Raw genomic sequence first — 22,861 nt, 5'->3', positions numbered from 1 at the left:
AAACAGCTCTAAACTGATTAAATAAGGTTTATAACCTGTTTCTTTTCCTTTCCTCCTTCCTTTCCTTCCTTCCTCCCTCCCTCCCTTTCTCCTTTCCTCTCTCCCTTTTAAAATTTCTTTTTAAAAAGAGCCTGAACTTATCATGTACCACTTACTGTTCAAAGGTGCAAGGATCCGCCCTAATTATACTGCGTACCTCTCTGTGTAGCCTCCTTATTATGATAATCTTCCCACACCTCATCACATTTTATGTAAAATCTGAAATTAAAATGTTACAAGGTTTACCCTGAGTTTTAGACAAGGAGAAAAATTTTTTTTTCTTAAATGACTATTCTGATTCCATATGAGTTGCCACATTTAAATAGCAGCTACTCGTTGATTATTTGTGGGGGAGAAGGGAAATCACATTTAATTGATATTTGCACACAAGAAACGAAGTTACGGTATGTGACAAGTTCAAGCTATAGAATTTACAACCAAGGTTTTACCCAAAGGCTCTTGAAAGATAGCAAAGTTAGCCACAGAGTTTAAATACCTCCTTCTGACCAATTGCCAAAATGAATCAAGGGCATGGGGGGGGGGGTGTTGCAGAGAGAGAGAGAGAGAGACAGAGAGACATTAAAAAAATGGAATTAATTTTATAAACAATTTGGAAAGATGGATAATGGACTTGATTGTGAATGACAACCTTTCAAAACAGCGGTTTTAGTCTTTTTTTTTTTTAAATTGTTTGTTTCTGGACCTGGACTTGGTAAAGTTTAGCAATGTTTCAAGCTTTCTCCCCAGAAACATGCATATGTGCTCATTATATACAATTTTTAATACAATTTTAGGTAGTTCTTGAACTCCCTTAAAACTCATTCAAAACCATAGGTTAAGAACTCTTATACTTAATAAGAACACTTAGAAAAAAATCTAGAATAAAAATTTAAAAATGAAATATTTTTAAATAATATTGAACTTAAACTAAGGATTTTTAGCTAGACATAGACCTCTGACTCACTTTCTCATATATCACCTTACTAGTCATTAAAGCTACCAACTCTCACTTTTGAATCCCCAATCCTCTTATGCTGTTGCTTTGTACAACAGTGCTCTTAATTAATTAGTATCATCATAGAATTAAGCAGTGAAAAGAATTGTGAGAAATCATTTTGAGTTTATAATGTAACCCTTGGCCATTAGATTAGGACAAATTTAAATCATTCTAAAAAATGAAATTACTATTAAAAATTTCCAAAGAAATTCTACACCTATACTCAATAATGTCAATACTTAATACTTTCCTGTAAGATAAAGAACTTTTTCTTTATATCTGACCTAAATTCTTCATACTTCAGATTAAATAGTTATTTTCTTATCATCACTGGGAATTGAACACAGGTGGTCAACAACTTCTGTGTAATACTGCTCAGAGAGGCACCTTATTTTTTTAATCAGCTAAAATATGTAGATAATAAGTTGTTTTGATTGTATATTTAGTCTTGATCTGCTCCTGAAAGATTTTGCTGTGATTTAAACTCTTTGAATTTCAGCTTATGAACCAGAGTGTCTTTGGAACAAGCAAAACATGTTAAAATAGCAATTACTCTTGTAATTGCAAATAGCTGAAAGCTCCTGGATTTTTGATGCTTTTATTCTAGGTTTGATTTTCAATATGTTTTTGATTGCTTCCCTCAAATTTCTTTGCATTTTCTTGTAGTTTTGTTTTTTTAAACCATGTTGATAGTTTTAAGCTCATCAGGAAAAAAAATGGAAAAGTCAGTTGGCGGATGAAACAGGAAGGAAGCAAAAGACAAATTTTCCAGTCTCTTAAGATGCAGTGTCCTTTTGAAAGAACTCCGTTCAGATAAGAGTATTTTCCTGATCACTTTATGTTTATTTTCAATTAATATGTTAATTAAACTTGCTTGTGGATTCTTCCAAACTCAACCTCAGTTATAGTTAAAGGAGCTGAGCTTTCACCAATGAAAGGAATCAATTTGGGTTTTGCTCCCCACTCTACCTCTTTCCTCTCTAAAAATGGCTGGAAGAAGTTTTTCATATTTGATATTCTTGTTACTAAGCCACTGATCCTATCAAGTGTTCAAATACAAAATATTCCTCAGTGGAAACTGTGTTCTCAGTGTGTCCAAAGGTTATTCAGGGTGACATATGCTCTGTTCAAAGGGTTTCTCTCCGTCCTTTTCTGTTTCCTAATCATGACCTTATATATTGAATTCATGTCCTTAAGTACAACTCCTTTTCCTTGAGACAGTGTGTTTTTAATTCAAGGAGATTTTAAAATTGCTTTAGCAAGATCTTAATTAAAAAGGGAATTCACTAAATCATTTCTGCGCATTTCTCTTCTCATAATTTATTTTAACATTTCTTTTTTGTTGTTGTTTGTTTTCTTTTATTTTAACATTTCATAGACAGTGATGACACAAGACCACAGTCTCACAAACACACATGATACACATAATGCAACAATATTAGAAATCAATAGTGTGTGTTTTATTGTATACTGTACCTGAAATATACAATAGGGTGACTTACATAAATCATTTATTCCCAGTCATGATTGATGACCTCATAACTCACGAGTGACGGGGCAAAGCAGAGCCCCAAACGAGTTATGAAATGCCATCAATAACAAGTGGAAACAAATGATTTATCCAGTGTCATAGCCCATTGTATGTTCAGTTTATGCAACAGCAGTTAATGATAGAAACACCCAAAATGGGTGAATCTTGTATTTTATCTGTCATGTATATGTATACTCTTTCTATACTATTTTACACTAGGTTAGTGCTTATTGGCCATGAAGAAAATGATCAAGGTTGAAATTGGAATGTGGGTTGATAGAGAAGATATGATATTTATATATATAAATCCTTTTGGAATCTCTTTCCTCTTGACTAGGTTTTTCCCCTTATTTTCTTTTTAAAAATATATATCCCTTTTCTAGCAAGGAAAACATTGAAAACAATCTGCAGCTATGAATTCAACTTATTTCTTTTTCAGTTGACATTCTCAGAGAGAGAAAAAGTTAGCGTGATTTTTAAAAGTTAAAGGATGTTATATGATTTTAACACTAATTTTTTTCCCATGTGATTTTTTCTGAGTATACAGTTTAGAAGTTTCATATTCCCATATTCAAATGCAGTAAGAATCTGTCTGTTAAACTATTTTTATTTTGTAAACTTATCCTACGCATCCTATGTATATTTGGAAATCCTGCATGTTTCATATAGAAATCTATTGCAACGTTAAAGAGCATTTATATTTTCATTGCAAATTTAGAGATTTGTTTCACTGAGGTTAGGGATATTAGTGGTTGCCAGAAGACTATATTTAAGGCTAATTTTATGAGGTTCCCATTCCAGACTCAAAAATGACATTAACTTTTGGGAAAAAATGACATTTAAAGAGAGTGTTAGGTTTGTTCTTTTGAACTGAATTAAAAATCTGTCTCTTATGGCACTCTCCTTCAATACTTATAATTCTGACTCACTAAGAACTCCCAAATCTTGTTAGATAGAATATTATCAAGTGAATTGAATAAACCATAATATGGGTAGTGTGCTGTGCTGGTTATTGTGCAAAGTTAAGCAAATCTAGCTTCTACTTGAAATGAACAATTAGACAAAAGGTAAAGAGGCAATTAGGCATAAAGATATCTTCGTGGGTCTTAGCAGTTATAGAAAATACATACAGTTTGAGGGCATTTTATGAAAGCAAATGTGTATCAAACTCTATAACCAACCCCCTTTTGATTCCTTTGGAATATATCTCTAAAATATAATATTACAAATCTGCCTACTTTTTCAAATATCCACTGTCATCATTTAGTCTAAGCAAATGTCTTTTCTCCCCTGAACCATCTACAATGGACACTTGCAAACTTGATTCTACATTTCTTCTTGTCTCCTATCAACATATTTTGCATATATGTAGTAGCCCTGAGTGAGCTTCTGAAAAGTGAGCATTCCCTGCTACAGCTCTTCAGTGTCTATGAAATACATTTAGAATAAATCTAAAGCCCTCTATCTGGATTTCTAGCTAGTTCCTGTATAACCTGGTCCCTGTATAACTCTCCAGCCTCATCATGATCCACTTTCCCTTTCACTTTAGTCACATATCCTTTTTTCATTTCCACAAAGGGTCTGGCTGTGCTTCTGCTTTGGGGTCTTCTCCTGTCCTATTTCTTCTGATTGGAATTTGTCCCTCTGCCTAGCTATTGCCTGTTTATTATTCAGGTCTCTCCTAAAATGTCTTTCTCAGAGAAGTCTTCCCTGAATTTTCATCTAAATTAGGCCCCCATTATAGTCTGTCATTCTACTTTTCCTTCACAATGACTATCACAATTTTAATGATATATTTATCTCTGTGATTGTTTGTTCAATACATGTTCCCCTATGTAGGCTTTCAGCTCTATAAAGGAGGGCATGTACGTCTTATTCATTGCTTCTTCACAGTGTCTAGCACAGTGCCTGGCACCTAATAAACCCTTAATAAACATTTTTTAAAAGAAGTTAAGGTTGAAAATGACACAGTAGAAAAAGTTACTAACTTCTTTTGAGTAATTTCTCATTCATTGATCACCTACCACATGAAGTCTATAAAACCTAGTACTGTAGAGATTTACTAAAGGATTTTTACCCTTGGAAAACGGATACTACATATGACCACCCAAAACCAATTCAAGTATTTATTGAATATATATGAGTAGAGGAGAGGCAGAGCTAATCCTGGAAGCTTACTTGATATTGGTGAGTTTGAGCCTCAATTTAAAAATGTGAGGAAAAGAGTAGTGAGAGGGAACAGAATGAACATTGTTATTTCCTGTGTTGGACCATGCATACAATTATGAAGGCACAAATTACGAGAAAGTTTATACTTTGCTATGGACTGAATTGTGTCTTTTTAAAATTCATATGTTGGAGTCTTAAGCCCCAATGTGATGATATTTGGAGATGGGGGCCTTTGAGACATGATTAGGTTTAGATGAAGTCATCAGAGTGGTGTCCTCATGATGGGATTGCTATTAAAAGAAGAGACTCCAAAGAGCTTGCTCTCTCTCTCTCCACACTCACACAGCGAGAAAGGGCCACGTGAACACACACCAAGAAAGTAGCTGTCTACAAGTCAGGAAGAGAACACTCATTAGAGCTCAACCATGCTGGCACCCTGATCTCACACTTCCAGCCTTTAGAACTGTGAGAAAATACATTTCTGTTGCTTAAGAAATACCCAGTCTAGGTATTTTGTTATGAGGCCAAACTGACTAAGACACATGTCTTACCTGAGGATCTGCTTTTCTGGAACATTTATTGAACTGAAAAATCTAAAACTAAAATGCAGCTGAGAGGCTATACAAATGAGAGTGATTACTTATCAGCAGTGTACCTTAGTAGAACTCTTCAATGGCATGAGCATAAGACGATGGTATAGATACCTCCTAGAGATTTTATTTGCTATATACTGAAAGTGGTTGATACTAATAATTATGATGCAATCTTAGACTCTATCAATAGCAGTATAGTACTTGAAATCAAGGAGATAAAATGTCTTTATTTGAACCAGGTAGCCTTCAACTAGAGTTATGACTTTGTTCAGGGAAACATATTAATAATCCAGAGCATTGATTTGTATCAGAATTTATTGGGAGAAAATTAAAAATTTTAATTGCCAAGTCTACCCCAGAATTTTTGGATCATGATATATGTGGGTGGGACCTAGAATTTGTGTCTAAGAAAACAAACTCTGAGACTTAGGGAAACACTGAGCCATAGCGTATTCAAGAACACTTGGGATGGTAAGAGGGCATAAAATTCTGTCTTAGCAGGAAGGTTTGAAGGTTTTGGAGATGTTTAGTCTGGAAAGGATAAAACATTATAGTTCAATATTTGAAATCTCCAAGGATAGAAGAATAATATGACTTGATCTCTGTCATTCAGAGGGCAAAACTTGGATCAATCTGTAGAAAATTCAGGTAGTGTGATTTAGCCTCATCATGAAGCTTTGGTAATTTCTAGTGTTGTTCAAAGAATGAGTTACATTGGTAATTACTGAGATCTTTCTTACTGGAGATATTTAAGTAAAAGCTGGGTAACCTCTAAGGGAAGGGCATGTGAAAAACTTCCCAATACATTCTTCCTTCCCAAAGGTAGAAGTAGTAGAGTAGATATCAGAGTTTGCAGTCATGTGAATGACAGAATATATTTTTAAAAAACATCTCCTCTGTATCTAGCATATATGACATAATTAAATACATGCATGTTCTACCTCTCTTGGTCCTAAAAATTTCTACAATTTATTACTCCTTTGTTTCAAGGGTTTGAAGGTCTTTGATCAAATGAAGATGTCTTGTGGGAAGGTAACAGTGTAAGCGACTTCATTTGCCAACTTCAATGGAGATTGCTGAGGGAATATTATACAGAAAAATTAATTTGTGAAGGTAGTGAATGGAAATGGATGAATAAAGAACATGAGCTCTGTCCAACCAGTGAAGGTCTGCGAAAATGGGGTTCCAACTTTCTAGAGGATGGGGAGTTGGATTAGGGCACTGAACACCTCAGAGAAGTATCTTGTGGGAAAGGGATAAAAAAACACTCAAAGCTAAATTCCTAGACCACATTATCTTGCTTAGAGCAATTTCTGATCCTTGCTTTATTCATACTCAGTTATTAAGGAACCTTTTTCTTTTGCATGTCTCTTTCCCAAACCTCTGATTAGAATTTTTCTAATTCTGTTACATTTCACAATACAATCCTGTTGGTGATGGAATTAGGTGATTCCCTTTTAGATTAGATCGGGAATTACTGGTGTCCCCACCTGCAACAGGATGTTTGTGGAACAGCATCCAAATCTGGGTTTCCCAGATACCACCCATTGAGCCTGTCATATAGGAGTTTGAGATTGGGTAGCTGTCCCTGGGATGCAGCAATTTGTGGTAACTGTCTCTTTCTTGTGGTTGGGTAACTTTTCATGATGACAGCACATGGCAGAGAAAAGAGGATTCTTTCTTTCCAGGTGCAGAGAGACACCTGAATCCCAAGCCTATGCACAAAGTTGCTAGTCAGAGCAAAGAACTGCCATTCTTTGTTTTCATCTCTATACTGGCCATCCAGGCTGCCCAGGTGTAATCTTTGTCCTTTAAAGTCATACCTTAGCTTTAATTTTGCTCTGATTTCACCCAAATACGGATGTTTGGAGGATGAGAGGAAAAAGAAAAAGAAAATATGATTAAATGCTCCGTGTTATCTTGTATGTGGCTCTGGGGACTTCTTTTTGTACATTAAAATTAATTAGTGATTTATTATTTATGATTGATTTCTTGCCTTATTCTAATTTGTAATTAAGATAAATTACAAAAATAATACAACAAAAACTAAAAATTGGGACCAGGTGAAATATAAATCATATGGAATAATGATTCAAAATCCTGGTCATAAACCAGAATCATCTTTTGTTTTCTTTTTATTAAAGAAAGGTATGGCTAAACCCTACCCCAGATCTTTTACTAGAATCTTTGGAATCTGAGCCAGGGTCATGTGTAGTTTTAGAAAGTAGATTTGATGCATAGCCAGAATTGAGAACAGATTTCTTAGGTCAGGTGTTCAGCTAGGTGGTTGTATCTCAGGGTCTCTCATGCAGCCAGGAAATCAGCAGAGTCTACTTCCATGATGGCTCACTCACGTGGCTGTTGGCAGGAGGCCTTAGTTCCTTGTCACTTGAGCCTCACCATAGGCTGTTTGGGTTTTCTTAAGACATGGGGGCTGGCTCCCTCAGAGCAAGTGATACAAGAGAAGGAAGAAGGCAGGAGCCACAATGACTTTCGTAACCTAGTCTTGGAAGTGACATTCTACTGGTCAAACAGACTAACCCTGATACAATGTGGGAGGTTGCTGCACAAGGCTGTGAATATAAGGAGGCAGAGGTAATTGGGGACCACCTTGAAGGGTGGTTACCACACCTACCATGACTCAGCTCTCACTCCATGAATCAGGGAACAATTATTGGGATTTTGCCAGCTGTCAAGAATGTCTATTCCTACTGTCTACTCAGGAACTGGGAAATAACTACAGAGTGAGTTTGCAGACATACTGAACTGAATGACAGGTGGACTTGAGGCAAAACTTCATTTATCACATGACTACCATGAGCCTCTACTCTGATTAGTGGATCACAGTGGGTCCCCCAAGAATTAATTTTAGCTCAGAGCCCATGCTGAACATCTTCAAAAGGTCTGAGTATTTCTCTTTGCTCAATGTATGGTCACTGTAGTAAATGGCTGCTGTTACTTTGGGGAAAACTGGGAGGTGATACATTGTAGGTTCTTCCACATCAGTACCTGGCCTTCTAAGTGAGAGTTCGTGGTTTTCTATTAGGGTGACTCAAGTCAGGCCTCTGTTCACCATACCTAGAGGTTTTCATTTTACAGATCAAGTAACTGTTCATTTATTTTAGTTATAAGGGCCCTGTGGTTAAATAGTTATTGTCAAAGTTCATTCTGATGGTCCCTCTAGCTCTCCTACGTATTATGGTAACTGTATTCTCCTTGCCTCTTGTAGTTAATTCTCTGCTACCCTCGGATCTTACTATATCCACTGAAATTAAGGGACTCAATGGCAACATGTTCCACCTCCTCCCTGTCTTCAGAGGACAGTTATGACAGTGATTTCTGAGGATATTGGTGTTTCTTTGACAATTCATTTGTGAATGTCTTTGTGAAGGTAGTGTGCTTTGGCCTGGGAGAAACTGGAGGTAGTCACATGTGATAAATTCCTTCCAACTTAAAAAAAAAAATTCTTGCGTTCCCCCTTCCATCTACCAAGACTTTTCCAGCATCTCCATCAAATTATTTTAGGTCACGAATGAGTTTAGATTTCAGATAAGTAACTGATGACAGTCTGGCATTTGACTTAGATCTGGAAGAAAATAGGGTGTGGCATGGGCAATACTGCCATCCCTTTACAAGTTAGCAGGCTCAAGTGAGGTCAATACCAGTTCTTCATGCAAGGTGGAACCCTATTGACTCAATAGGTTAGTAGGATTTGGGGATTGCTGTGTAATCAGTGGTATTCGAAAGATCCCAATTGTCACCTTTCTCAATTGTTACCAAATTCTCAAGGTTCCACTCTTTCCTAAGCAAGTTTCTAATTTTCACATAAGAAATATAAGACTTTGTTGTAATTTAGCAACTAAAGAATCTTCTTTTGATTTTTAGCTAATCAATCCTATGACAGTAGAAATAAGAGATTTTTTTAAGGTAGACAGGGAGCTCCCTGTTTTCTGCTTATGGCTTAAACAAAGACTTTAAGTTAGAGTCTGCTATTTTTCTTGTTATAAGTCTTCCATGCAGTTACAAGCAACTGATCTACCTGACCATCCATGCATTCTTATGCTCATCATACTCTGTTTCAGAAACTGCTACTTATTTTATTACAGTTGTACCTTTGATAGATACTTCATTCCAAGTGATCATACGTGGTAACTGAAGTATCCATTTTACTACTGGATACCATGATTTACTAATATTCAACCCTTTTTTGGCAGGCAGGTTCTTACTTCTTTTAAGCAACTCAGATGTTTATCTTTGAGTGTTTTATCTACAGTTACTTCTGATAGCTATCTGTATTAGTCAAGGATCAGTTGCTCATATCAGAAACCACATTAGCTATTTTAAGCAAAAAGAAATTAAATACAAGGTATTAGGTGCTTACAAATGTTGGAATTCTGGGAGGACTAAAACTAGGCCGGGCCTCTAGGGAGACTCCCAGAATGATGTTGCAGAACAGTTCTGCCAAAGAAACTGCAAACTCAGCTAACTCAGCCTTTCCTCAGGAGGTTGGGAAATCAAGTATTTATCACCAGAACTGTAAACTCCAGAGCCACATTACAGCTACTAGATCTGACCCAGAAAAATTTGTTGCCTTGTGCATTAAGCCTGTGTTCCACTTAAATAAGCACTGAATTCAAGTGTCATGCATCTAATTGGTAAAACCTAAACTGCATCTGGAATTCTAGATTTGAGGGAACACAGAAAATGAGAGCTCTCTAGCCTTTATAATACAAAATTGATTTAAAATATTTATCATAGTTCTTGGAAATTCATGGTAAAATATCGAAGAATGTTAGTTATTTTTTGATTACCAAGAAAGTATATCATATGTTATCTGAGTACACTGTACTGTTTAGGGTAGACTTTCATTTTGTGTTCTCCTTATTCATGGTCCTCTTGGCAGAAAATGGTTGTTATGCACGTGGACTTTATTTCCAGTTGCCCTGTTAGCAGGTGTCTTGAGATTTTTGCACCTAGTGTACTCACCATACTGCAACTCTCATGTAGCTTCCAATGGTGAATAGTTGAACAAGAATTTGAGTTCTTATTTCATGGGTTCTTGTAACAGATTGCACAATTCTTGTGCCTCCTCCATTTGTTAAACCTATTCTGAAGATAATTCTGAAGATAATTTGAAGACTGGAAAAATATAGTGAATAAGAAAAATGCATTGTGCTTTGAAGTCTCCAGAAGAGGATGCTTATAATATATTCAGAGTATCCTTAGTTTGATATTTGTCTCTGGTCAATCACAACTTCCTAATTCTTGCTTGGTCTCATAAAGGTTGCCTTGTTTATTATTAACATATATGAAAGAATAAACAGTGACAGGATTTAGAGATACTTAGGTAAGTAATAATGAAAGTTCATATATTGATTGTAAACACTAAATCCAAACCATAATTCTTATATAGTGGCCTACATATTGACAAAGCTGTACATATGTGAAAGACAAAGTAGTTCTAAAAATGTTGACATTTCATAGAAAGTTAGGGCTGGAAGGGATCTTAAAGATCATCTAGTTTAACCTTCTCATTTTATACCTGGGGAGACTGAGAAACAGAGCTGTAGTTAATAGTCCAGAGTCATAAAGTTGGTTAATTTTCAGGCCCCAAATACAAATCAGTCTGCTTTGAAGTTCAGTCCAGTCCAGGGCTCTAACTACTATAAAATACCTTTTCCTTTTAATATTCTTAGTATTCATTACCTAGCTACTCTTGATCCATGTTTCTTTCAAAGTACAAAGGAAATCAAAATGTTTAAATTAGTTTCAGTGTTAAAATCCATTCATGTAGTAAAATATTTCTGATTTTTTTTCTGCTTTTTAAATGAAGATTTTGAAGATGGCTTGCAAATGTTGTTTGCAGAACAGTTTGCGCTCCAATAGTGATATATCATCACTTTCTTTTCTAGAGAATTTTTCTTTATTGCCCAACAACTGGTTTTCATATTCAGTGGAGTGGAGCAGCAGTGGCATCCAGTGATTAATTAGTTCAAAAAGTGTTAGTTCCCCAAGGATAGCCTGTTAGATACTTTCCAGGTCATTTTAAAAAAGAAATCTATTGCTCAAGTTTACAGGTGGTGGCACACCGAATTTAGATTCGCTTTAAGGCACACAATGAATTTGCCACTTCTGCAAGTCTCATTGCTAATCCTCTGTTACAGTAATCCTGAGCAACAATCCAAGTTTACATTTGACAACAGAGATATGAGCACTTGCCTCTTTGATTCTATATTACATTAAATATTCTTGGCACTTTCTTTTTAGATTCTTGTTATAGCCTGCACCATTTGGTCTTAAAATGGTTTAGCTTAACATCCCTGGGGAATTAATTCCTTCTGAATCCTGAATAATGTTGTTAAATTAATTGGGTGAAATCTGTAAATGGTTGGCATTAGTCCTGTGTAGGACCGTGGACATCAGTAGATCAAGTCACCTTTCAATTTAATCCCTGAAGTTGTTCTCAACAATGTTGGTATTGTATTATATAATAAAGTGTACATTGTCCTTTAAAATATTATTATGCTGTTTTTCATCTTTGAAAATTACTACTTGATCTTGGTACTGAAATGGTAGCTTAAACACATCAGGTGAAGCTAAGAGATTCTTGGCAGAAACGCTGATAGAAAGATAGGGAACGTTTTATGTGAATGTAGTCAGAGCCTAGGGTGAAGGTATTATCTGATACATTTCATAATAGATTTGGCCTTTTCTAGGTTTTAGAGCCATTAAAACCTGGGGGCAAAATTTTACTTGCCTCGATATAGGAGGAGCAAATCTTGGGCCTCATTATTAAGGTATACTATTATAGGTACTGAGAGCCCTACTTTCCAGGGTACAGTAGTTGAAACAACACATTTTCCTTAACCATCTGCTATATGCCTAATGTTGTGCACGGTGCTCCAGGGAACAAGAGAAGCAGAAATGGGCAAGGCCATAGTGGCCTGCCAGGGAAAAGCAAACACTGGACCTTCTTAATTTAACCTCTTATTAACCATTTTTCCTTAGGTATAGAAAGAGTGAATTTGAAGTGCTGAACTGTAAGATACACTTCAAACAATTATGATTGCTAATGTTCTGGTTCTCAGAGGGCTCAGAAAGTGGCTATCAGTGAACGCAAAATGAGACCTTTATCATTTTTTCCTTTTTATTACTATCTAAAAGAGATATCATGGGCAGAATGTCACTTTTAATCCTTTCCTGTGTCTCTTACGCATTTAGTGAGCTTCTTTAATTACAATCTTGAAAGTGTCAAGAAAAGATTGGCAATATTAATTTTTAAATGTATTACTGTTTATAAATGTTTGAGAACTTTTTTTTCCCCTCCTCCTTGGAAAACAAAGGCAATGGCTCAGTGCTTTAATTTGGGTTTATTTTTCCATTTTAACTCTGGTTAATTGTTGTATAGTGCAAATTAATAAAAATCCACTTTTGTACTAATAAATGAACAGAAAGTCTGTTGAAAAGATTCTTATTTTTTAAGTCTAGACATCAGTGATCTTGATAGTTAATGCCTGAATTTCCAGGTTGAGAAAGTTTACAAAACTTATCCAAAAAATACGATTTTTCCCCCTTATTACTTACAGTCATAATTATCACCATAGGCTATTTGAAAAATCATCAATCTCTACTCAGCTCTGTGCTGTGAACTTAAACTGCTTATTTACTGACTTGTATATTAATTCTGCCTTTTTCGCCCAGAAGAAAACTGTCTTATGCCATAGAAACTAGTAATGAATTAACTACCCTACAACCCACAATGAAGTGGAATATTTTATTAGTTAACTCCTCCGTCGTTTCTCTTCCCTGTCTTTCAGTGGGCAGTTTTCACCAGAAGGTGGAGCAAACTCTTCCAATATTTGACAGGTATTCAGTTCTCAGGTGAAGGCTGTTGCTGTTCTTTCCTCCCATTCCTCACAGCCTCACTCAGAGGATTTCAGTTAGAACCTCTAATTCACTAAGACCATTAAAATATGCAGGAGAACGATGTTTTTTGTTTGTTTATTTGTTTGTTTCTTTTTGGTGTTGTTGTTTTGTCCTTAGAGTAGCCAAAAATACCAGCTCTAGAAACTCCAAGGTTTATCCTGGCTTCTAAGTGGCCAGGGCACCATGACAGATGCTTAACTGCATGTGGCTAAGGTTTGTTCTCTTAAAGTGGTACCTAGTGCCAGGTTAAATGGCAAAGAAGTTGCTTCTGAGTCCAAGAGGTTGCTCTTGTGGTGGCTGGTGGATGATATTATCTTTTCAACCATTGTGAAGGGGGTCCAGGAATTTCTGTTGCGACTCCACATCTAGTTCTTTGAAAGGGTATTACATTCTCTGAGAAGTTAATTGATAAACATGGTAAATTTGGTGAATTGGCTGCTTGCAAGTGAATCTTCAGGTGAATTGCCACAGAAAATTGGTTTCGGATGAGCTAATTTTTGGCATATTAATATACAGCCAGGCTAAGCCATGATGTTTGCTAACTTCTTGCCCAAATGCCACAATAAACTTGTCTTTTGGCTTCCATTTGTCACGCTGTCCTACCAGTTCACTCTCTCTCTTATAGCCAGAGTGACATTTCTAAAAACACCAATCAGCGATGTTGTTCTTCTCCTCTTAAACCCTGTAGTCACCCCTCATTGATTTCAGGATGGTTCCACCTGTTCCAGCACCCTCCCCCCCCCTACCCCCCACTGACCCTCTCAGATCCCTAGGCACCTGCCCCTACACCACTCCCCATTCGCATGCTCCAGCACTTCATTCCTCCCAAATCCTGCCTTTCTTAGGGCCTACACGTGTTGCCCTATGTTGTAGTCGTTTGCTCAGAAATCTCCCCACCTTTTCCCCTAACTCCTTTTGACCATCTTGATCTCAGGTGAAATGTCACTTTTCCTTGGAGGTCTTCTAACTCCTATTCTAGTTTAAGCCTCCTGATGAGATGTCTTTTTTGTACTTTTAGCTTTTTTCATTGCTTGCATCAGTACTGTAATAAAATTATTCAAATAATTGGTCTCTGTCTTCCCCACTAAAATGCAAGCTTCAGGAGGATAGGGATCAACAGCTGTCTTGTTCAGTGCTATCCAGTAGTATTTCTTCAATAATGGAAACATTCTATTTTGCATTGTTCAGTATGGTAGCCATGAACCACATGTGGCTATTGAGTGCTTGCAATATGGTTATATGACTGAGGACATGAAGTTTTAGTTTTATTTTATTCTAATTAATTAAAATTTAAATTTAAATAGCTATGTATGGTTAGTGGCTTTGAACAGCATAGGTCCCACTCACCAGTGTATCTCAAGTTCTTAGCATAGCACCTAGCATAGTAGGTGTTCAATTAATATTCGTTAAATTAACAATTTACTGGGGTTTGTATTATTAATCTTATTTTTGGATAATAAAATTGAAGGACAGAGAGAATGTGACTATCATTCACAAGCAGGTACATACATACATTCATTCATGCTTTATCTAATGCCTACTTCCAAATGAGATTTGATTCTGTGGTTAGGTTAACTCTATCATTCACCAAGATTCTGTTTAATTATAAATTCATGTGTGCAATGATCTGTTATTTGATTTACATTTTTAAACCTCAAATTTCTAAGTCTCAATGTCCTCATCTGTCAAATGGGGAACATGATAATAACTATCCTTTCATATTAAAAATCTAAATGAGGTAATGTATATAAAACTTTCCCCCCATGGTTCTGGACACAAAGGGATCGTTCAATAAATGTTATTTGCAATTATTCTTAATTATTATTTCTTAAAGCCACTTCTACCTCCCCATGAGAGAGAGAGTTGCTTCCTCTGTTTTGGGCTAATATCACTTTTCAGACTCCCATATGAAAGCATGCATATATTTTATAACTATTTTACTTTCCTCCTTCTTAAACTAAACTATCACCTCCTTGATAACAGGGATTTTATATTCCTGTTTCCATTCCTACTCCCTTGTATAGCACCTGGCTCAAAGCAAACACTGAGAAAATGTTTATCAAATGAATGACGTATAGCAAATTAGGGCCAAAGCTCCAGACTTCCTGACCCTTAGGCATGTGCTCATTTTACTTAACAGTATTATCTCTTACTTCTCAGGGTGGGAAAGCAGAAGATTCTTTTGATGTACTAAAGACACAGATTTATAATGTTTGAATTTATGAATGTTTTGCAAAATATGTAGAATGTTTATAATGTTGAGTGTGCATGTACTAGCTTTATAATAAGAAAATAATTAAAATTACACAAAATTTGTATGACAACCAAATGGCATTCTCATGGCTTTTAACCTGTGAGTGTGCCCACTTCTCTGTCTGACTTTGATATCAGGATGGAAATGCGCCTAAGGATTAATTCTTTGTGATTAAAAATCTGTCCTTAGTGTCAAGGAAAGTTCCCTTGTTGAAATATATGTCCTACTAATACAATGAGGTGAAACAAGAATAGGCAAAAAACTATTTCTCAAATCTTGGGAAGTTTTCTGTAGGGCATGACAACATGAATCATGAATAATACCTAGTATGTATAATTCAGTGTTTATGTATTTTGCATTTTGCCTATGAACTCTAAGTACTTCACATATATTGAAACAGTTCCAGTTTCTTTATAATTCTAGAAACCAAAGATTAGAGACAACTTTGCTTTGAACAGACAGAAACTCTGTTGTTCTGGAAGAGTGACAAATGTCAGGTCATATAGATTTTGAGTGAAACTTGAACTAGAATTCAAGTTTCTTCTTACTCTTGGTCTGGTACCAGATTATATTTTTCAGCATATAAACAGTAATATCTGATATAATTATGTAAAAGCAATTCGTATTTGAAAACTCAAATCTATAGTTGTCAAATAGCAGGGGATATATTTATAGCTAAGGAAGTTAGTATGATGGCTGTGGTGTTAGTACATGTATGATTTCGTAGTTTTATTTATTTATTGTTAAAAAGGGATATAAATTAATTTCATGCTCTATTTCTCAAATAGTTTTGAACTCTGTGAGCAAATGCCATCATGCCAGCCAAGTAATAGTCCTCCAAATTTAACACTGGTAAACATGAAACGTTCATAACTTAGATATTCAAGTCATATAACAATAGATTTTTTTTTTTCTGAGAAGTTCCCTGGATTTAAATTTCTCTTCAGTATTTAATAGGTTGCTCACAAACTATGTTGTATAGCCAAAGTTAATGTAATATTGTAAGTCAACTATACTTCAATAAAAAAATAGGTTGCTCATGAAGACTTGCCCAAGAAAACTAGTATATTTCTCTTCTGTTACTTGGCGTCCAAAATGTGAAAAGAGAACTAAGGGTATGTGCTAAAGCCCATGTGTGGAAATGTTCTTAGACTATGCTGTACTTCAGGTGAATTTGAAACAGTGCGCTCCAAGTTTCCTAAGTGAGAGTATTAAAAATATGCACTATTATTTAGTTAAAACATTGTAAAAACTAAACTATTATTTTTTTAAGTAGAGAAAACTTTATTATAATTTAATGAGTTTGAACTCATTTAAAACACAGAAATTAAAAAATTTAATTTCTGCCAATTTACAGATGGGCAAGTCTATTTGTAAATGATCTCATCCCTAACAAACAATTAGCTTAATGGATATTAATGTGTGTGTGACTTTCAAAATAAAATCTGAAAACCAACCACAGTGATTTCACATTTGAGCGCTTTTAGCAGTACAGTGCATTTCCTAATTGTTTATTTCAATGTTGTATACAGAGGGAACATAACTTCTTCCTTTGTGTATGATACATTTTTCAAGTGTCCATGCATTTGTATAGCAGGAATTAGAAAGGTGCTTTGAAGCCATAGGTTTATTTACAAACTAACATTGTATAACAGTAATGAAAATACTACGTTTAAATCACATGTTATAATGTCTTGTTATGAAGGCAGTGCCTAGAGCTACAATAAAGTCCAGGTAACTGACAGATATCCTTAAAACTTGGACATAAAGAAATTAGAAAACAGTTTGTTATAAGTATGCTCAAAATTTGGCAGTTGTAGAGACAATTTGAGTTGTAAGACAGGAGATAGAGCATGGCATCAGAAAGAAATACCTACAGAGAGCCAAGATATGCAGGTTCCTGTCCTAGTCAATAAACTAGGTGATCTAGGGGAAATCATTGCTCTCTTTGGGGCTTTACTTTCTCATTTGTCAGATAAAAGATTCTGACTAGAAAGAGAAAAACAAATACAGTATGCACACACATATATATGGAATCTAAGGGAAAAAAAAAAGGTCATGAAGAACCTAGTGGCAAGACGGGAGTAAAGACACGGACCTACTAGAGAATGGACTTGAGGATATTGGGAGGGGGAAGGGTAAGATGTGACAAAGTGAGAGAGTGGCATGGACATATATACACTACCAAACGTAAAATAGCTAGCTAGTGGGAAGCAACCGCATAGCACAGGGACATCAGCTCTGTGCTTTGTGACCACCTAGAGGGGTGGGATAGGGAGGGTGGGAGGGAGGGAGATGCAAGAGGGAAGAGATATGGGAACATATGTGTATGTATAACTGATTCACTTTGTTATAAAGCAGAAACTAACACACCATTGTAAAGCAATTATACTCCAATAAAGATGTTAAAAAAAAAAAAGATTCTGACTACTTGAGTGCTAAGTCTTTAACCCTAAGTATTAAAACCCTAAGAGTAGAAAAAAAGAACACAATTCTAAGTGTAAGAGTCATAGGAGCTAGAGTGCATATGATATTTTCTTATTATTTTTATTCATAAAGAAGTTTAATGCTTTTTACTTATAGGCAAATTGGGCTTTAGTGTCAAATCTAAAGCTAACCTATTTCTCTTTCATAAAATTCTCTCCTTCTTTGGAGCCATGTATTGGGCTATACTGAGCCCAGTATTGAAGTAGAAGGTGTAACCCTTCTCTATCCTCACCCAATATAGGATAATAACAACTAGACTGATGTATTGGGGTTACCTTCCTGGACATGATGCCATACTTGACTAGGGTGAACATACAATTTATCATCCAAATTGGCACACTTTTGAGATTGAAAAGGACCACCATTAACAATTATATTTTGACAGCCACTCTTAACCAGAATTATGGGGGAAGCATATAAGGGCTGTGAAGGGGATGATTTTAATGTGTTCTGTATAGCTTTGCATGCTCTTCTTTACTTATTCTCCACCCTTCTTGAGGCAGAGAGAGAAAAGATTTAGGTTTGAATAAAGGTAACATTTTGATTCAAATAGGTAAATTGCAGGTTTTGCTTTTCATATGTAAAACAGCATGAATTACCAAATAAGAGGGCTCAAATTTAGCCAGAAATTCTGAAAAAGACAATTATACAAAATCCAACAAACCCACTGAAATATGCAGTTCAGTACTTCATCTTGCTTACTTCTCCATGAAGGTCAAAAGTACCTCCTACTGTGATATGTCGGCAATCTCTGAAAGATTGATTAAATTTCTATATAATATGGAATTGCTGAATCCAGTGAACCATAACATATAATTTGTATTATACTTTATCAGTCACCTTTTAAAACTGTTTATGAAACTTTCCCTTGTAGACAGTGGAAACCTGAGAAATACTTTCTTTATAGTAACTTTAGCAGTTTGTTTGACTTAATTATTAAGTCAAACAATGTTAAAGGGTGGATTTCTTAAAGGGATTTGAATGTAAAAATTTACTTAATTTTTGTATTTAAATTTTAGAATGGAAAAATGTGGGGATAAAGAAGATGGATTTTATATTGCGTGGGAAAGAATGGGGAAAATAATCTTCATGTATGGTGAAAGAGTGGCTAAAGAGATATCTGAGAACTTCCCTTGCTGACTCTTAATTCAAAAGGTAAGGTATGGGTGTAAGTTATAGAAACATGTCTAATCTTGGAAAGTTCTATAGTATGCTGAGTTTTGCTTAAATAGGCCCTATTCTTTCAACAGGGAAGTTGAGAAAACCAGAGATTAGGAGTTCAGAGGCAAAGTAATATATTCCATTCCCAGGCATATGGAGAATTTCCTCATTCTCCTTCTCTGTTCCCCACCCCTATCACCCCCCTCTCACTTTCTAATTCTTGACTCATTTAAAAACTTGACACATGGAAGTGCTCATAGAGTATATGCTCTCCAAGTAAGTCTAGAAGATAGACCATCCTGCATGTCCAGTGAAAGATCCTGGAAAGATTAGGACGATCTCTATGTCCTTCAATAACAGAGTTCATGTCAGAGCTCCTTGAAAGCTATAGAGCTGCTACTGGAGACCGCTGGGACAGAAATCTGCAGTAAAGGAGATACCCCCTGAGAACATCAGGGGATATACAAACAACAGTCTGATCACTGGAAATAAAATCTGTACTCCTTAACATGGTCTGCAAAGTCCTGTTTCATCTACACCATTCTCCTCTCCAGCCCCATTTCTATCATATTTCCCCCTTATTTATTACCCTAAATGTCTTTATATCTCTATATGTTTGCCATGCTCCCTTTAGCCCCAAGCCTTTTAAAGATTCTAAATCCTCTACATCTGATGCCTCCCATCTCCAGCTGTCTTCTCCTGGTTAAATTCTACTTATTTCTAAGATCTTAGTTCAAACATCCGTTCCCCAGGAACTCCTTCTCTGACTTGGTCAACTCCATGTGCTATACTTGTATTAGTGTTCTATTGCTACAAAACAAATCACCACAAATTTAGTTATTTAAAATAACACAAGTTTATTTTCTCACAGTTTTCTTATGTTAGGAGTGTGCCCATGATTTAGCTGGATCTTTTGCTCCTATGCAACAAGACTGCAATCAAGAGATTGGCTGGGCTGCTGTTCTTATTTGAGACCCAGGATCCTCTTCTAGGCTTACTGGTTGTTGGTAGAATTCATTCCCTTGAGGTTGTATGACTAAGGTTCCTTTTTTGTTAGCTGTTGGCCAGGGACTGCTCTAAGATCCCAGAAGCTGTCTGCAGTTCTCTGGCACATGACTCTCATAGGGAGTTTGTAACATGGCTTTCTTTCTTCCAGGCCAACAGGAATACATCTTTCTGATGCTTCATCTTCATTTAAAGACTCCTCTGATTAGGTCAGGCCCACTCAGAAACGCCTAGATAATCTTTTTGGTGAACTCAAAGTTGATTAGTAACCTTAACATAGGAGTGGTATCCCTTTATATTTACACATTCTGCCCATAATCTGCTCAAAGGGAGGGGATTATATAGAGCATATGCTCAAGGGGATGAGAGTCTTGGGAACCATTTTAGAATCCTGCCTACCTCAATACTCTCTCACGCCATATGTCTCCTCTGTTTTATCACAAAACACTTTCAATTGTACATTTATTTCTGTGATTCTTTGATTAATGTCAGTCCTTTCCACCAGCGTGTAAGCTTCATTAGAACAGGAAATACTGTTTTCGGGGAGGTTCTCTTTGCTCATATTGTATCCTTGGATGTTAGCACATTGTTCAACATAGTGTAGATGCTCAACGAATGTTTAAATAATTGAGTGACTTCTATTAATTGAATAAATGAAGGACTGAATGAAAGTTCTACTGTGATTATCTGGCACTAGTTGGTCATTCTTAGATCTACTCATTCCCTAATGCCTATGCACTGAAAGATGGCAGCTATTTAATAAGATATTAGGTCTCTAATCTGAGGTTACTAGATGGACTGACTTTAAAGAAGAAATAGCTCCTTACGTCCCAAGCCTGAGAGAAGTCTATTTATCTTGCAAGCTTGCCTGGCATTATGTATAGAGATTTCCTTTCAGAATAACTTTCAGAACCTGAGCTTTTATCAGCCCTCCTACCAAGGAACTACAGTAAACTTACACCTTCCAGCCAGGCTACATCAATCGGAAGGGTAGGTTGAGCCCTTGGTAAACTCAGGTTTTTATAAAACCAGGAGGATTCCAGTGAGAGAAGTATAAAAGCACACAGGGAATGTGTGTGATGTGTGTGATGTGTGTGTGTGTGTATATGTGTGTGTGTGTGTGTATGAATTTTGTGTTTATGAAACTACGTGTTGCTGGCTATAGGGGGAATGTAAGAGGTCTCCAGTGATAGAGGCCTGCTTCCTCTTGCCCTTAATTCCCTATAAATGCAGTAGCTCAGTCAACATGTCCCAGGTATCTTATGAGACTATAGAATTATAACCATAAATTCTGAGAAGTCACAACAAAACTTTGAGATTCCTCACACGTAGAGGTGGGGGAAAGTTAAGTCTCTTTAAAGGGAGGTAGCAGATCATGTGTTTAGTCTTGAGTGATAAATTTTTTCCTTGGTGTCTGTGTTTGTCAGGGTTCTCTAGAGAAACAGGATCTATAGAATGAAAAAAATATACATATATACATACATATATCTATTTCTTTCACACAACTATGTATTTTATATATAATATACGAAAATATATATAAAGAGATTTATTTTAAAGAATTGGCTCATGTAATTAAGGAGGTTTGATGAGTCCAAACTCTGATGAGGGCGGCCGTCAGGCTGGACACTTAGGAAAGAGTTGCTATTTGAGTCCATAGGCAATCTGCTGTACAACCAGGAGGAGCTAAAGTTCCGGATGAAGTCTGCAAGCAGTTTGCTGAAGAATTCCCTCTTGATCTGGAGAGATTAGCTTTTTGCTCTATTTAGGCCTTAAGTGATTGGATGAGGACCGCTCACCATGGAAGGCAATTGGCTTTACTTAAAGTCCGTGGATTTAATTGTAAATCTCATACAAAAACACTCTCACAGAAACATCAAGAATAATGTTTGACAAAACAGCCAACTTGACATACAAAATTAACCATCACAGTGTTCCTATAATTCAGTCTTATATTTACCATTGATATTTCATATTTGTGAGACTCATATATTATTTATTCAGTCTAGAAATTCTGTTCCTCAGAGGACTTGGGGACAAAGTTAGAGATTAAAAAAAAAATCCTTCATCTCTTAGAACATTTTTTTCTTGACAGATAATTCATTGGAAGAACTAGTTCTATAATATGCCCTAATATGGAGAAGATAACATAAGACTGACAAAAGATTAATCTATTCATAATCCCATGTTTGGCTAATGGGGGTCACAGAGCCCTAGGCTTTCAACTTTGACATAATATACTTTTTTTAGACCACTACTCACATAAAATTCTGAAATTTTTGTGGTCTTGAAAAGATGTATACCTCTTGATAGCCACAAATAAACCAGGGCCTGAATAATGAAATAGCATGTAATCTCAGGTAACCAGCTAATGTTAATCTTTATTTTAAACCTTACGTTACTTGATATACCTTGTTAATAGCTCATGACTATTATTGTCATACATCTGCCTATGAATATGACACGTTTAATACCATATCAAGGGACTCACGTTGTCTCTTGGGATGTCTGTACAAAATGATCTGTCATATAAGAATTCCTTGGATTGGGACTGAGTTTATATTATGGTCCTGACAATCTTTTCTTCTGACTCAAGAAGGCAAGATTCACAAAGTATCCACACATCATCCTTGGAATGCCAGAAAACTAAAAACTCTTCTCAGTGCCTATGTCTTGTACAGAATTAGGCACATAGTACC

General features: G+C 36.0%; 1 long non-coding RNA gene across 1 annotated transcript in view; it reads left to right on the top strand.

Annotated features, from left to right (window-relative positions):
* Positions 1-22,861, top strand: part of LOC309667180 — a 386,224-nt gene that overhangs the window by 220,565 nt on the left and 142,798 nt on the right. The window contains exon 4 of the long non-coding RNA XR_014267589.1: positions 19,016-19,151. This is a non-coding gene — a long non-coding RNA (uncharacterized lncRNA). The remainder of the gene's footprint in view (positions 1-19,015; positions 19,152-22,861) is intronic.

Source organism: Balaenoptera physalus, assembly GCF_965194825.1.
Source record: "Balaenoptera physalus genome assembly, chromosome: 9".
Lineage (NCBI taxonomy): Eukaryota > Metazoa > Chordata > Mammalia > Artiodactyla > Balaenopteridae > Balaenoptera > Balaenoptera physalus.
Note: the sequence above shows the minus strand (reverse complement) of the source record. Positions and strands in the feature narration are given on the sequence as shown.